Genomic DNA, 17,738 nt, shown 5'->3' on the forward strand with positions numbered 1-17,738 from the left:
TTGGAAGGAAGTGGGATTGAAAGAAATGGTCTTTATGAGTAACTTGTGCTATAAAACAGGGTTCCTCAATCTCAGCAACTTTAAGATGGGTGGACTTCAACTCCCAGAGTTCCCCAGCCAGCATGGGGAACTCTGGGAGTTGAAGTCCACCCATCTTAAAGTTGCTGAGGTTGAGGAACCCTGCTATAAAAGAAAAAGACTGGTGAGATATTTAATAGCATCTCTTGCATTTGGAGAAACATGAACTGGCACAAATTGCTCTTCAACTTGTTTTCTGGAGGATATTATAAGATCTAAAAAAAAAATTAAACATGAGAAAAAAATTAAACATGGAGAAACATGAACTGGCACAAATTGCTCTTCAACTTGTTTTCTGGAGGATATTATAAGATCTAAAAAAAATTAAAAGAATTTGAGCTGAAATTTTTGTTTTATTTTATATTTATCCATACTAGAAGTTAAAATCTACAGTAGTCCAAACTTAGAAACCACATGGATTGCTTAGAAAAATATATATATATTTTTAAAGGGGATATTTTACTTCCACGTGTCAAATAATAAAAGGTTACTCCCAGTTTCCGATATCATGAACTTGAACCTGAGTAGCTGGTGTCCTCATTAACCCCTTCAAGTAGGTGGCAGTGTATAATTAAACTTGGAATTTTCTTTGGCTTCCCTGGATCACAGAGCAAGATAATGAATTCAGCATAAAGCTGTATTGCTCTCTCTAAGTAAGCCGGTCTACTGCTGTGCACATCAGGATAGCTCTTGTGATACATGGAGGTAACACAATGGAAATCACAGTTTAGAAATCCAATTTATCTTGCTGTGAATAAAATTGCATCCACTACAGACAGCAATTAGCTTTGTTCCATAACTCTGTAACTGAAATGTGACATTGAAAAACTATTTGCAAACTACTAAGCTTTCTCATAGCATGGGTTCATGGACTTGTTAAAAGACAGGAAAAATGTTAATCCTGTCTCTTTGTGGAGGGGAAAAAAAATCTTTTTTCCCCTCCAGCAAGCTTCTTCTTTATTCAGAGAATGACTGCTCATAGTTATTGATAAAGGTACAAACTTCTGCAATGACTTTTCAGAACTATTGGGACCTGAAAACATTTAATGGATTGGTTCATTTTTATTCTCAATTCAGATCACTGGGCAAATTGCAGGAGCATAACATTTCATTTTCTTTTGGATAGCCCAGGTAATCTCAAACTGCACTTCGTCATTCTTTCTTAACGTATATATTGAAAGGGGAAAAAATCCCTAAACGATCTCAATTAATTGCACAATTATCTAGAGCCAAACCTTACATTCTGATTCAGCCAGAGTTCAGTAAAGATATTCTACCTTAAAGTTCTATTTATAGGCAATTTTCAAAATATAAAATATTATAATGAGATGGAAAAGAGGACAGAGACCAGACTCTTACTGAGATAAGGTCTTCTTTGGCAGCATTCTCCAGTCTCGATGCCCTCCAGATTGGTAGCTTTGAACTGTGACAATTATCAGCGATGCCAGACTGGCTGGGAAGTTGGCCTTCTTAATGTCTCTTTGTGCACAGAATGTTGCTGTAGGACTTGTAGTGACTCAGTTCTGGGGAGTTGATTATTGGTTTTTGTTCTTGCTATTTCAAGCCAGCAGAACTGAAGACAATCATGATTGCCTTCAAACTGTTTCTGAGGGCTATGAAAGTGAAATCAGTGGCAGTGTGGAAGCATCCTTTGTTCTTGGTTTCCTTGGCTCCTTCCTGGATCAAGTAAGACCTTCAAATTAGGTCAGATCAACATACTTTGAGTACATCTCGAGGGATAGAGTACATTGATCTAGCTAGAGCAAATTTGTGCGCAGGATTTTACGTTTATAATTGTGCCCCTCGGTATCTTCTCCTGTCTTCTTTTTACTTTTATTTAATACACCTTTACCTATAATTGGTATACTGAGCTGATCTGGATTTCTTTGTACTTTAAAGCAGGGTTCCTCAACCTTGGCAACTTTAAGACAGGTGGACTTCAACTCCCAGAATTCCCTAGCCAGCCTTGCCAAGGTTGCCAAGGTTGAGGAACCCTGCTTTAAAGGACCATGTCACCTACATATCTAAACTTCTAGGAAGTACATACTGTGTTTAACTAAAATAAGATAAATTTTCTTTTCCTCAATTTGAATTTACTCCTGGTGATTACACAGATTATACCTATATTGTTTTCTTGGCAGGGTATGGATGTGATTTTCTGTTGCCTTCTTCTGGGATGTTTATCTGTACCTTTTTCTTTCTTCTTAACTTTGGAGTCTAATCCATAGGCCTGGGTCTTCCAGATGGTCTTCTATCCAAGCACTAACCAAGTCTGAACCTTCTTAAACCTTCTGAAATCAGCCAGGTTTGTCTGAATGGAATGGTGAGTGGAAGCAAACTGGATTACCTCTCATTCTTGGACATTAATATATTGTGTAGAAGCACCTGGTTAGTAGAGCTGAAATTTATGTTTGTTAGTAAAAGAGTGGATCCAAGAAGTTTGTTTTCTGTCTGAGCTTTATTGTTTGACATGTGTTTTTAAATTATGATTGGCATATCACATCAGGGCTGGACCTGATTTTCTGAGATCTTGTTAGAAAACTGTTGCTGTTGTTTACTTTGAATCTATTTAGCTAATTTTACTTTTGAACAAATTCTTAGCTTATTGGATTCAGTCTATTTACTCAGTGACCTACTAAAATAGTTAGCTTGTGTTCTGAGGAACATAATTATAAAGTACAAACGGGCTTTTATTTCAGGTTTATTTAAAGCTAATTATGCTATGCTATGCTATGCTATGCTATGCTATGCTATGCTATGCTAGCCATTATTTTGTTGACAAGAAATGAGAGAATGAAAAATAATGAAAAATAGGTCTGCATTGTATTACTGTGCAATAATGTTACTGATTTTTGTTCCATGCAAAAGGCAATAAAGCAGGAAGAGTCAACCTGAATCAATCTGACTTTAACCCGTTTTCCTAGAGTTTGAATAAAAATATGAACGTAATGTGCTCCAAAGCAAAGCATCAACTTCCAGTAATCTCTGCTTAGGAGGACCCCACAGAAGATTAATAATTATTCTAAGAAAATACAATGGCTGTACAATCCAGTGTTTTGTTTGGAAGTATGACTACCCATCAGAAAAAATAAATATAAAGGTAATCTGGAGCAGTAGGGCATATCTTGAAGGATTAAAAGGGAATCAGGGAATTATCTCACCTTCTTTGCCTTATGATAACTGACTATTTTGTGACTGCCACGCTCCCATGGTAGACATTTTAATTTAATTTAATTTAATTTAATTTAAATTAATTTAATTAAATTAATTGATTTAGGTGCCGCCAACTCCAGAATGACTTTGTGATTGTACAAGTTCCCCCTTCCGTGGCAGTGGTTGTCAAAGTTTGCCTGCACATGCAATAGAGTCATGGAAGAGTGCAACCAGATTTGAGAGTTGTATGTCTCTTTGCCATTGATCAATTTGTTTAAAAATAAACGTTGTTCTCTATTTTTAGAGCTGTATCTCTTTCATCGTGATGATCTTTAGAATGCATTAGTATTCATCAACTATTCTACAAGAATTATGAAGGCATCATAAACAAAAATAAATGATGCACTTCTTAGAAAAGAAATGTTAAATAGATCAAGACTGTTTTGTCCTTTTTAATTGATAAATGTTAAATATTTAAATTTCAGTAAATCCACATAATATGTAGTAACTTAAGTCTTTGCTTTTCTAAGTTTACAAAAAATAATAAAATATAACAAATTATATTTTGTAAGTGCATGATACAGGTAGTTCTTGCTTAACAACCACAATAGGGACCAGAAAATTGGTCATTAAGTGGGGTAGTTGTTAAGTGAGTCACCATGTGACCGGATCCAATTTTACGACCATTTGTATGATGGTCATTAAGCAAATCACAGTCATTAAGCAAATCACATGGTTGTTAAGCAAATCATGCAGTCATTAAAGTGAATCCAGCTTCCCCAATTGCCAGACTTCATTTAATGACCATGTGATTCACTTAATGATCATGGTGATTCACTTAACGGCCATCATAAAAAAGGTCGCAGATCATGATCATGTGACCACAGGGGGTGGTACGACAGCTTGTGACAGTTGTAAGTGTGAGTATAGGTCATAAAGCACTTTTTCTAAGGCTGTCGTAACTTTGAACTGTCGTTAAATGAACAGTTGTTAAGCAAGGACTACCTGTACTTGAATTGTCTTTTTCTTCCACTTACTGTTTTTTTCCCCATAGGAATCTAATTTTTTCCCATTGCAAATTTAATTCAGTGCAATTTCCTCTTACTCCATAGTTCTCCAAGTACATTTTCTTAGTAATGTGTTTGCATTCAACCATATTTCTCTATATATGTGAAAATGTTAATGACCAACAACAAGAAGTACTTATTTCTCATATAGGTTCACTTATTGATGATATAACATAAACTGTATTCTTGCTGCAACTCTCTTTCTCCTCAAAATATTCAACTTGGCTAATGAAACAAATGAAAGCTAGTCCTGTGTAGTGATTAAAGGCACTGGGCTACAATCCTGGAGACAATGAACTGTAATCCTGCCTTAGGCATGAAGCCAGCTGCATGGCTTTGGGCCAGTCACTGTCTCTGAGTCTTCAGAAGAAGGCAGTGGCAAACCATTTTGGAAAATGTTGCCAAGAAAACTGCAAGGAATTATTCATGTACTTGCTAGGATTCAATTCTGACTTGAAGGCATCATCATCATCATCATCATCATCATCATCATCATCATCATCATCATGACAGTGGCAGAGAATAAATATGATTCAGTATCTTTAAGCCTTTAAGCTCCCAGATGTCTTTCTGGGGAACTAAAGTAATTGGTCTGAGTTCGCAGATTTGTTTACTGTGCAAAGCTCTGTCTGTCTACACAAAATACAGGAAGAGCATTCTCTTGAATCAGCTGAAGACTGGAGTACTTTGGAACAGGAGGGGTGTCTATGTGTTTGCATATACACACTAAACTTAAAAAAATAAATAAGTTCTTAAAAATAATATGTGTTTAAGTAGGCATATGTCTGCCTGTGTATATCTTCCAATTAAAAAAATACGAATTATTCCTTAAAAACTTCGGTAAAGATACAGAACCAATGACTGAACCTAGAGAACCAACAGATAGTCAGCGCTCGGAGGCTGAGCAGTAATTCAGTAACTGTGTCCTGAGTTCCTTAATCTGTTCCTTCATGTACAGGACTAATTACATATTGCTTTTTCCTCCCACTAAAATAAAAGAGACTAAACAGTGATTGTCTCCTGTTTGCCTTCAGAACTCCTAATGCAAGCAATTCTGTGTTTGGGCTCCTTTACCTAATTATGCCAGCACACCTTAAGTGGTGTGCCTCGGGGGGCAGCTAAGAATCTCCTCCAAGGAAAACACAGAGTGCTCCTTTAAGCAGTGATACAGGTTTGCTGAATTGCAGTTGCAGTCCCATTGGCAAAGGGACATATGTTGAAATTGTCAGCAGTAGATAGCCTGCAATTATAATATGTAATCATCAAGGGATTCCTTACATATGAATACTGAGATTGCACCTTTGTCTGGAAGACCTCTCAGGCTGTAGGGCTGCATCCTCCTGTTGGGGGTATCCCACAAATGACAATATTCTTCCCCTCCAAGAGTGGAAAGAGAGGGAAAAGGTTAGAAAGAGGGAGGTCTGAATCTCCCCAGCTTTTGTCAAAATAGTCTTCGATGGTTCGGGAACTCTGACATGGAGATGTAAGGGTAGGTAGCAGTTTACTTCCCAATGTTAGGGATCCAGTATCAGGAGAGGAAGAAAGGACATGACATGATTGGGACACAGTGTGTGGGAGCTGCAAAATTCCAGGTCTTCTCAGTCCCCAGATAAACCCCAATCCTGGGAAGAAATTTGACTCAGTCCTGCATCTTGCAGAATTTCACTCCTGTGGCTTACAATGGGAAGAAATATTGAAAATAGAAAAACCAAGGAAGAAGAGAGAGGAGTTATCTGTTCATATGAAAGCAGAGCATAGATATTTTTTCAAAATGTCTCTGCATTGGGTGGGGACAGGGAAGCAGTTACATAGGATGGCATCTGTTTTCATTATATTTTATATTTATATTTCATATACATTTTCATTATATTTTAAACCATAGTTTAACTAAAAGATCAGCAATAGAGCTTCCCATGCTCTGTATGGCCCCTTGGATATGACTTGGAAAAGAGCACAAGGGTGTAATAAAGGGAGTATCAGGAGAAAAAAATGTTTCCCAGCTTCCATTAGGTGGGACTGAAACAATCTTTTCTGTGAATATATATATATATATATATTTAAGATAGTCTACAAATAGATCAAATACAAGACAAAGTTTGGCAGCCTGGTTTAAATTTCAACTCCCATCAGCCCCAGCTAGCGTGTGAGAATTTCAGCCTAAAACATTTGAATGAACCTACCAACTTACCTTAACTCCAATATAAAGAATACTTTTTTCCTAGGTTTTGACAGGATAAAGCTATATTCTCAAAAAGTCACAATGACAAACATACCTGCTAATGAATTTCAATGTCTTTTGAACAATATAAAGAGATAATGTAACCGATAATGAAATAGCAACGCTGAGCCATTTTACTGAAATCAGCTATTCAGAAAAGCAATTTGGTATGTATTTTTTGTGGGTGGCTGGGGGGAAGGGAGGGGTGGAAAGACCCAAGCCAAAACTTTTCAAAGTACTTTGAGAACTAACATTCTAATTATAAATTTAGTCTAACTATTAATTAAAGGTTGACAATATGACAACAATTTAGGAAATAATTTCATTATATAGACAGGAAATCTTTCTATATGCACAGAGGCAAGATGCTAGGGAAGAAAACTTTTCTTCAGCATAAGCATATCTGTTCGGAACATAGTAAAGCAGCAAGGTTATATCAATGATTTAGCCCCCAAATATGACAAATTGTTTCTGGAAAAGTTATATTGCATCTGTTAATATTTATGAAACACAATATAAGCCCAGCATGCTTGTTCTTTCTGACGATGGAATGTTGATAAACATCATAAAAGCTATTTACACTTAGATTGACCACCCTAATAATAAAAATGTGTGTGATGATCATATATTTAATAAATGACAGTTTGCTAAGACATTAAAGCTGAATTACTGTCCCGCATTTCCTTCAACTATCATCAGCATTAGTTTGCCTTCCAAGAAGGCTGATGCACAGCTTCTCAGCTTTCCTTGCACTGGAAGTCCACATCATTTCCAGACAATTGAGAACGCTCTCCAGCCCAGTCCCACATTCTCGGAAAGCCTGGCTGAGTTCCACATACAGCTTCCTATGATTGCTTATAGCAGTGTTGTCCAAAGTTGGCCACTTTAAGATGAGTGGACTTCAACTCCCAGAATTCCCCAGCCAGCATGGCTGGCTGGGGAATTCTGGGAGTTAAAGTCCACTCATCTTAAAGTGGCCAAGTTGGGACAACACTGGCTTATAGGATACAAAACCTTATGAACACAAGGGGGGATTTTTTTTCCTGTGGACAATAATGGGAGAGTCCCAGTATTATTTCTGCATTCTGGACTGTGGCTACTAATGCAAAAGAATCCTATTTCTAATAGGAAAATGGTACAGAAAAATCCCGGTCCCTATCCCTATGTTTTGTGGTTTCTTCTCCACAGAAATTTGTCATGAGTTTTGTGGGACAGGTATTTTACTTTAGCAGTGGCTTCTTGTATCTTGGGGAATAGTGTGATTTGTTTCCACTATGATTTATTTAAATTATGATTTGAAATAAGTCAGGATCTAGAATCATGGCTATTAACTTCTTTAATAATCATAGCTTATTTGACTGTAATATTTTCATTGAAGACTGTAATATATCGGCATATGGAGACAAGTAGTCCTTCAGGTATCTGACCTCAGGTTATGACAGATATTGAAAGTCAACAGCAGCACTTTGAGTTTGGAAAGAACTCTTATTATGCTACTGCCTCCAGCTTAGTGTCTTGAAGAAGCTTCAGTGTTCTGGATGATACCTCTGTGGTTCCCATCTTTGATCATTGCTGAATGAGAAAAGCAGCTAAATCCTTAACCAATATGTCTTAGTTTAAATATGAGGAACGTTTGTGAAGTTGCTGAAGAGCATGATTATGAAGAAGGAGGAGGAAGAGGAGGAGGAGGAAGAGGAAGAGGAGGAGAGGCAGCTGTCAGACCTGATCTAGTGACCACTAGATGGTAGCAAAGACATACAGAAAATCTGTGTTGCCACCTAGTGATCATCCAGAACTTTTGTAGCACAGATCTGTTAGCCCTACAATGCAGGGCTAGTCCTACCCTGCAGAATATAGCAACTAAGTCATGGTGGAGATTTTAAGGTGCAGCAGTAGCGGCAGCCTTCATTAACTTTCTAGCTGTTTCTCATTGCTGAGAGCATAGTGTATTGGTGGAAGTGATGGGTTAAGATCAGGGAAACCGGGTTCAAGTCCACCTAAGTTATGAAAATTTACTGGCTGACTTTGGGACTCTTGTCATTACCAGGATAAGAGAAGAGGAGATCCCCATATAAATCATCTTGTGCTTCTGGTTGAAAAGTAGGATAGTAATAGCAGTAGTGGTAGTAGTAGTAGTGGTACAACATTTTTTCCAGCCTTCCCTAAATGAGTTTACTTCTACAGCTTTGGCAGAAAATATATCCCAACACCCATGTTAAAGAAAGACTTAACTTCCAGTCCAGCCAGTAACTGCATGTGGGTGGGGAAAAGGTACCCTTTGTGTTTCTGGCAGTAAACTATATTGACTCTCCCTGACTCCCCTGACAGTCGGATAGCTTCTGTTCAAAGCACCATCTCCCGCAAAAACTTCTATAACAAGTTCTAGCTCAGCGTGCCAGAATGAAATATCCAACTGTGTCTACCTTCCCATCCATCTTTAAGCAGCAGGTATTACAACATGTGAAAGTCACTAATCACCACAGTCATCTGTAGCAAACAGCATTTTTTATATACTGTTTCTTCATCTGAAATTCCTGTCACAGCTGAGCATATAAATGATGATACCTGGGAATCAGTCTTAAAACTTCCTCACTGAAAAATTATCCCTGGTATCAATTAAACTTGTTAGGCAGCTCAGATAGCTTGAAGTTTAAAAATTATGAGTAGTAATTTAAAAAAAAAAAAAGTATGGAAATGTTCCCAGCATGTTGTTGAAGGTGCCTAAAATTCAACAAATCAATCCTTGAGCAAGCAAGTTAAAAATCAACCGGATGAAGAACCTCTTTGGAATAAGTCATTCTGTATGCAGAAAGGGAGATAATGCTGCTTTGAGTTCTCTTCTTTGGCTTCAGAACCATGATCTGTGCCTCAGGGCTATCAGACATCAGTGCATAAAATTATTCACAAAAGGTTTATGGTTCAAATGGTAAATCCAGTAACTTGCAAAATGTTGACCCAAGTGAATCAGTTCAGGAAGCTTGATCTTTCAGACTGATGAAAATATAATTTTAAGGATGTCAAGCTGAAGTTCAAAAGTGACATGCAGTGTCATGCAGCTAAACAGTATTGCCGGTAGCAACGCCATCCTTCATAAATCCTTGCCTTGCCAATAGTAACTATCACACTGATTATGGAGGCTACTTGCTAGTAAATGGATGTTTTATGTATAATGCATAACCCCACAGAACTAAAGCATGACCAGTTTAAGCATAGAAGGGAATATTAATAATTATTTGTCTTTTTAAGGAAAACTTCAGAAATATACTGGCTCTTACCAAAGCATACCAAATCATTTACTAAAATTAAGCAAATCTGTCAGTTTGGATTGGAGAATGATTTCAATTAACCTAAAACAATGGTTTTTTGAGTAAATGTTTGGTGTCAATTGTATTAAAGTTATCCCTGAATCAAAAGATGTGCTTGCACAGTTGGTCTTAAAAACTGCTATTTACCATAGCTATTTCCTTTGACTGTAGAAAGACAAAGTTCTATGAACCTTTTGCTTTCATCCTTTTTTTCATGAGATCAGCAAAACCGATGTGGTATAACACATCTCACTTCTATGGGCTCTTGCTCACGGCTGCATTAATGTGCCATCCTGCAGTCCCTGAGTTGGCAGAACAGTATGTCAGCATAAATTCATTGCTTTGATAGCTGAGCTCTGATTTGCCTCAGTAACAAGGCTTGTAAGTGGTGCTTTAATGTGGGACAAATTAAGGAAAGTGATGAATTTCCTGCCAGCGGTAGCTTCCCTAATGTGGGGGAGCAGGCGAGTTTTGATAGATGGCTAAATACCTGGGTATAAGTCATCTGTCAAAACCTGGTCTGTGGGGTGGGGGTTCTTGATAAACAGCTGACAGGCATGGAGGCATCTTGCAATGCCCATCAACCCCCTGCCCTCACAGCTGCCAGCTGCTTTCTAATGTTATTTTTAAACATTGATCTAGTGTTGTTCTGGAAGAGAAATCATCCCGTGTTAAAAGCCTCTCAAAAAAGACCTGACAAGCTTTGGGGGGCTGTGTGGTGAGCGGGTATATCTCCCATTTCAACATATTCCCTCTTCAGTGCCTTCAACTCTCTTCTGGCCAGGTGACAAGCCATGGCAATGGGAGATGCCAGGTCTGGCAAGGGTGGCAGGAGAAGAACTGGATTCTCTTCCTGCCAAAAACAGAACAGTCCTGGAAAACTGTGCCAAGATTTCTCTCATTTTTATTTCTTGTGGGGATTGTTTGCAATTGTACCTTCAGTGTCTCATTTCATAGACTTTCCCAGCCTTCCCAGGTATTTTTCCTCTTCAGGATTTCAGGCCTTTGAATCTGATCTACCTTCCCTTGGAGTTTGTAAAAATCCACTCTTTTCAAGTCTAGTGTGTAGATATTACCATGGAGGAAGGGAACACATTGTCTTAGTTTGCTTGGCACCTTATCTTTTATCTCAATGTTTAGTTACTGAAATATGTGAGACAATTTGCAGTAAGGATTAAATTGATGGTTGAAAGTGTATGTTACTGTTCTTGTAACGTTTTCATTAAATCTGTTTTATTCTTTAATGTAAACCACTGTGAGGCTATGGTATCCAGCACTATCAAATTTAATAGCTAATAGTACAAATAAATAAGTAAAATGAAGATCAGAAAGGCAGGAGAAATGTGAAATTTTGCTTGGAGAAAATAAATTAAGATAATTAAACTTGTTTATACAACATATGCTCAGGTTTTGGTCCTTCTATTTGCTCTGAAATACCCCTCTACCAATCCCTTCTGTTCCAATGGTCATTATATTTGGTCATAAAGCCTGAACAGGTTATGCGAAATGTTGTGTACAAGCCAATGCATCCACTATTGCTGTATGTGTTACCACATTCCCACACTGTCAAGTTGCTTCTGTCTAAGTCAACCAAGGACAAGGTTGGAGATTTAAAGGGCAGGGTCACAGTCCATTGTATCATTGAGGGTAGAAGCAACATGTTCTTTACAACATCAGTAGAGCTTAGATGAATAAAACTTGTATTGTAGGGACAGCTCAACCCAACTCTAAGCATGCACATGTGCTCAAAGCTGATCAATCTGGTATGTGATGTTAGGTCAAACATGCCAGTTTCTGACAACGATCCACTGGCTTAAGCAATGTCTCCTTTTTAGGGTGGCAAGGCAAAATAGATATGACTTTCTCTGTGCCAACCTCTCCTTCTATGGCTTGCTTAACTCAATGGCCTTGTGTCTCACTGTGCCAGATGGCTTCTGTTGCCTCTGTTAACTAATATTGAATACTGCCAACAAGCCACAAGCTTGACACAGCTATCCCCACTCTTCTCTGCCCTTGAGGTGTCCAGAGATCAGAGGCAGAAAAGCTCACAATTCCACAAGGGCAAGTCAAGGGATCGTGTAAATCTCAGACGCCAGAAAAGCAAGGAGAAAAATAAAAAAACCAAGTAAGATACTTTCTGCCCAATTTACGCTCTTTGTTGGACATTCTGGATACTCTTTTCTTCATTCTGTGCATCTTTGCCTTTAGATATGGAGCCAGGGGAAAAAATATTGAGGTAAAACTGTGGGAAATATCAGACAGATACTTGGGTTAATACCTTCTAAAGAAACTACTACATAGGAACAGCTGCAGTTCTGTTTTCATCAACAGTTTTGATACTTTCCAGTTATGTAATAAAGATATACGGTATTATATATTTCCAAATCAAATTTTAAATTTAATCGGTTGGCTGTTAAATTTCAACCCAGGCTCAGATAGAATCATGCTGTCTTTGAATACTGAATGTTCAATTCAAATTGAATCAGGACTGATTTGTACAGATCTAATTTTTACCTCAGTTTTGAGGGCCAAAACTTAAAATCATATCCCCCATTCTCAGCAGCAAAGTGAGCAATGTATTCTGCTTGATGTGTTGGAGATCTGCTGTTTGAATGTTATAGCTTAATTGACTATTGGTCTTCTTCACATGAAGGCAGTTCTTTCATTATTATTATTCTAGACTTCAAGAAACAAAACTATTCTTCATAATTTCCTGCACACAACTACGAGACATTGCTGAAGATGGAATATCTTCCATACATATTTCATTTTGAATTCCAATAGGTTTGAACTAGTCAGGAATGTATTTCTAGCTACTAATGAAAAATATATATGTGTTTGGTCTCAATTACTAGACTATCCACTGCAAGATATCCATGTGACAACAATACCATAATACACTTTTCTGATTATGTGTTAGGCCCAGCCCGAGAACAATGGTGAAACAGTCCAGTTGAGTAAAGTTCCTTTATTTGTTTACACCTTATAGACAGAATCTTGCCAAACTAAATCTATACTACTGCAACTAGTGGATATACCCTGGGAGAGTCTAGGGAGTGGCTATCCTGAACCTCTTTTGTTTCCCACACTCCCCCTGTGGATTGTGTTCTCTTGTTTCCTTTCCTCTCCTGGAACGCACCCCTTCCTTCCTGATAGCCTTGATCGCTCACATCCTCCTCCTCTTCATAGATACATTCCATCACATTATGTGAGAACACAGTAAGAAAAGGAATAAATATAAATTCTAAAATCACAATTTCTTCCCCACTGTACCATATTTCCTTCAATATTTATACTTGATAGTTTTAAAACAAATTTGGGAATCTTCTGTTCTGGTCCATTAAGTTTTCCAAGATATTGTAAATAGGGATGATCTCTTAATATTTTGCTAAAACAATTGCCTATGAAGATCCATTCTCCAGAGGATTCATTAGCTGAGTTTTTCTTTCCTCTGGGCATTGTCTCTTGTACCATCTGTTGATAGTATGGAATGACAATGGGAGATAGATTAGTCCTTCTCTTTGTGGTTAATGCTTAGAATAAAGGGTAAAGAAAAATGTGATTGGCTGACCCTTCTATCACTAGCAGCTGATTCACAACCATTACATCAAATATTTACCTAGCTCTGAGCTATAAGTAATTGCAAGCTTATTTTGTTAGGTCTTAAGCAAACACTGAGTAATGAACTTCTACTAATTTTTAGGGGGCATTGAAAAAATATGCCTATGCATCTCATCGCACTAGTGGAAATCCCAATCGGCATAAACATATTCAACTGCCGCAAGGAAGCTTTTCAAATATGTCAATGAGAAGTAATTACCATGATGTCTAAGACAGTGATTAAAATGGCTTATATTTAAGATTTCAGTTTGCCATAGTTACAGCTATGCAAATATGTTGCATTTTTTTCAAATGACACGCACATATTAATTAAATGTTGTTAAGTTTTACAATAATAAGAGAATGTTAAAACTTCCATGTTATTAAAAAAGTTGCAGAATTAGCAGCAAAGGAAAATAGATTTCTTTGGCTGTAGCAGTTTCTTTACAGCCATTCTTTAAATTGCCATCATGTTGCATTGCCCAAATATAGAATTGATATAATGTTCTTGTTCGTGACAAGCTGATACTTTGGAATGAATGAGCAAACTTTCCATATAATAACAGCTAAGTATTCTTATATGAATATTATATTCATATAATATTATATTATAAATACTAACTTTGCATAATTTCTATGAATAAAAGCTAATATTTGTACATATTCGTGGTTATTCAATCTTCTGCCCTTTGTCTGCCCTTTTGGGATTTACTACTTGGATTTAAGGTATTTAAAAGGGGAACCAAGATGGAATGTCATGACTTGTTACAACTGGTCAATTTCCATGTCCATCGTTCTAAATTTGCAGTCCCATGCCCTTTTACTTAGAATCAGATTCCCTTCTGTGGGATTTACTGTCTGACACTAAATTTATTTTGGAACAAGTTGCATTAATTTTCCATCCATAATTTTGTATTTTGGCTGTTGATGCTTTCACTTTTTTATTTTTATTTTTGTTACCCTGAGGTTTATTTTCAAAGAAATTACAAGTGTACAAACACAGAGTAAAATATTAATGCTGTTTTTTCTCTGTTAGGAAAACAGTAGTCTGAACTCCAACATCAGAAAGAATTCTGAAGTTTGTTCATGAATAACATGAGTCTATCAATACAGAAGGAAAAAAAAAGGAAGAAATTGGATAAGACAGTGTATGTATATTTCTGTGTATGCACACATATGTATGTACTGTATAGATTCACACACTTGCATACAGACATCCTTCTATACATAGAAAAGCCCTTATTATGCTTGGTGAAATTCAGATACACTCTGTTCATGAATGGAAAATGGAGTAGGAATAGGTGTGATAGAATCATTCTTTGTACTACTCTTCACATGAAGACAGCAATCACATGTGGTAGACAACTCCTAACTGTGGCAGCTCTCCCTGTTTTCAATTGAAGAGAGACCTCCATTAATAGTCCTTTACTACAGGTAGTCTTTTTTAAAATGTAGACAATAATACAAGCAATAGAGCTAGTAGATTCATCCCTACTTCCTTTGAAGGTGGATGGTTTGGCTCATTTTTCATATCTTCTGAACAAACAGTAGGTTTATATTGCAGATTATACATGCACACACAGAGTTTATAAAATTAGCAACATAAAAACTACAAGGACAGTGATTAAAGTATTAAAAGACAGAGGTAAAAGTTATACGTCTGATATATCCATTCTGTGCCCTATTGAAAGCTAAAATGATAAGCTGCGGCCACAAAACCTGTAAAACTGATTGACTGGAGGTTAACAACAACAGTAGATTCGTTAGGCCTGAACTGTGTCAAACCTCATTGGCTCTAGCTGACAGAAAATACCTGGTGGATTTTGCACGCTGCTGCACAGAACTTGGCAACATTATTTATTATGAGCAGAGCTGAAGTCAAAGAACAGTAGGGAGATGTAAAATTAGTCTGTAAAGCCTGGCAACCTGGGGATAATCAGAGAATAAGAATACTGCAGTTGTCTTTAAAATGAGCAGGAGAAGAAGATGCGCCTAGTGTTTTCCACTTGCCCAACAATGAAAGGGCACAAGTCATTCTGGGAGGTATCTTCCTTCTACCACAGGAAAAGGTATTGTACCAACCAGTGAAAGGCCCATCTATGGTTAGGTGTAACATATGCAGCTGGTGTTAGTGTGTTTGTGTGTGTATTTAGATTTCCTGAGCCATCGTGCCTCACTTTACTTTTGTTTACATTCAACAGCATTGGCTGTTTTAAAGCCCACTCATCCAGTTTGGAGAGAACCTTTTCAAACTCTTCATCATCCCTCTTGGATTTAACTCCTCTGAATGGTTTGGTGCCATCTGCAAACATGGCCACCTCATTGCTCAGCTGGAACTCCACAACATGCTTATATAATTTAAAAAGCACCAGTATCAACATTTACTTTGCCTGTCTCACATATATGAGAATTTTCAGGCACAAGGAGGGGATAACACTAGTTAAATATCAAATCCATCAACTTTTAGTGAATATGCCACAGTTCTACCAGAAAGATGCTCAAGGTAGCTAATGGTAATAAAAATAAAATGCATGCAAGCATATCAGCTTAAAATACAATTAGACAAGACAGTAAAACAGAATGTAACCAGCCAACAAAATCCAGTTCTGTATTCACACATTGGGCCATATGTGGTCAATAGGCTATTAATTGCCCATCTTGGTATAAAGTTATATTCATTTCTTTAAACTGCTGAATAAACATACACCTTATCTAATGGCAACAATAAAAAGAACTTCAGCGTTGTTTAAATATGCACTGACTTATAAGATAATGCACTAGCTTCACCCAGCAGCAAACTCTCATAAGGCCAAGGAAACTATAATGCTTGGTCAAATCTATTATTGATCATATTAATCAAATCTGACTTTGTCAAATCTATGCATATCCCTCAGGACACATTCAAATAGGAGTGGAAACTATATAGTAATTGGTGTTCAGTATTCAGTCTGATTTGAAGTCACCTCATTGCTGAACATGCAGTGTTATGCGGTCAGGTGGTGATCACTGTGATACAAGAAAGACGCAGGATCGAGAATGTTAAAAGCACTCCATTTCACCTGGCATTTAATAAATCTGTTATTTACAAGATATTCTTAGTAAGTAGTAAAGGTGTAGACCTGCTCAGAAAAACACAAAGGTATGTTGGAGTAATTAAAAAAAAACATATTGAGGGGAAGAGGGGGGTAAAAATAAAGACAGGTAAAAACACATCAATTTGTCCAGAAAATGGGTGATTTGTGACTGGCCAGGCGCTTGGGAAGAGCAATTTTGTGAGTACCAACGCTTCCCCACAACAGTCATTGTGTGAGAAAATTACAATATGTTCTCCAAGTTCCAAAGATGCCTACTAGGTTCACTTATCCCTGCTCTGTTTATCCAATTATTTCCTTACAACTTTTTCTCAGTGTCAATAAATGTTTTCTAGCTGAAAAACTAATCCAAACTAATGATATCTGAGGCACATAATGGTATTGCCCCAAACAGAACACTTTGGAGTCTGTTGCCTCAAATGGGATATCTCGCATCTGTATACTCAGTGTTAGGCTAGGAAACAGGTAAAATGTGTCTGAGCAGGTATGAAGATGACTCAGTGCTGGCATTGTCATCTTGATGCAGAGGTCACATATAAATAGGATGCAGCACAGCATCGAAGCATCTGTGGTTATCTTGGCTATGGATTTCTGACAGCAAGTGCAGATGGTCAGTAAATATGACATAACCGAGCCAACTTTCATTTCAGAATGCCGTTGCTACTTAGGGTATTTACATGCTCAATATACTTCAAAATTATTATAAAAAAACAGTAAAATTGACACATTGTAATTCTTCCTTACCCAGTCAAATATCAAACACTGCTTCTGTGATTGATTCTACTTCAGACACTTAAAATGCTGTAAACTAGATCTTGGGTGAAAGGGAGAGGTGTATTGCATACTGCCCTTATTCTTCTGAAGACTCTTCCTTGAAAAAACTTGGGGGGAAAAAACTGCCACCCAATTCTGACTTCTCAAAATGATTTGTTTCAAGAAAAGTGGAAATTTGATCTAGGGCTTTTTGGAATTTTTCTCTTCTTTCTGGAAATTAATGACCCTGTGTTGGCTTGGGGCAGAGTCTGTTGTACCTTCATTGTTCTTAGGATGATGTTGTACCCTCATTGGAGTTAGGATGATGATGATGATGATGATGATGATGATGATAATTTATTAAATTTATATGTTGCCTGACTCCCAGTGACTCTGGGCAGTGTACAATTGTTGGGTGATTTACACAGAATGTGTCTGTGAGGATGTATTTGTGATACCGCCTAGAGTCACT

The sequence above is a fragment of the Python bivittatus genome, unplaced genomic scaffold (genome assembly GCF_059951505.1).
Source record: "Python bivittatus isolate LINGU-HERP-01145 unplaced genomic scaffold, Pbiv_v1 ctg000330_np1212, whole genome shotgun sequence".
NCBI lineage: Eukaryota > Metazoa > Chordata > Lepidosauria > Squamata > Pythonidae > Python > Python bivittatus.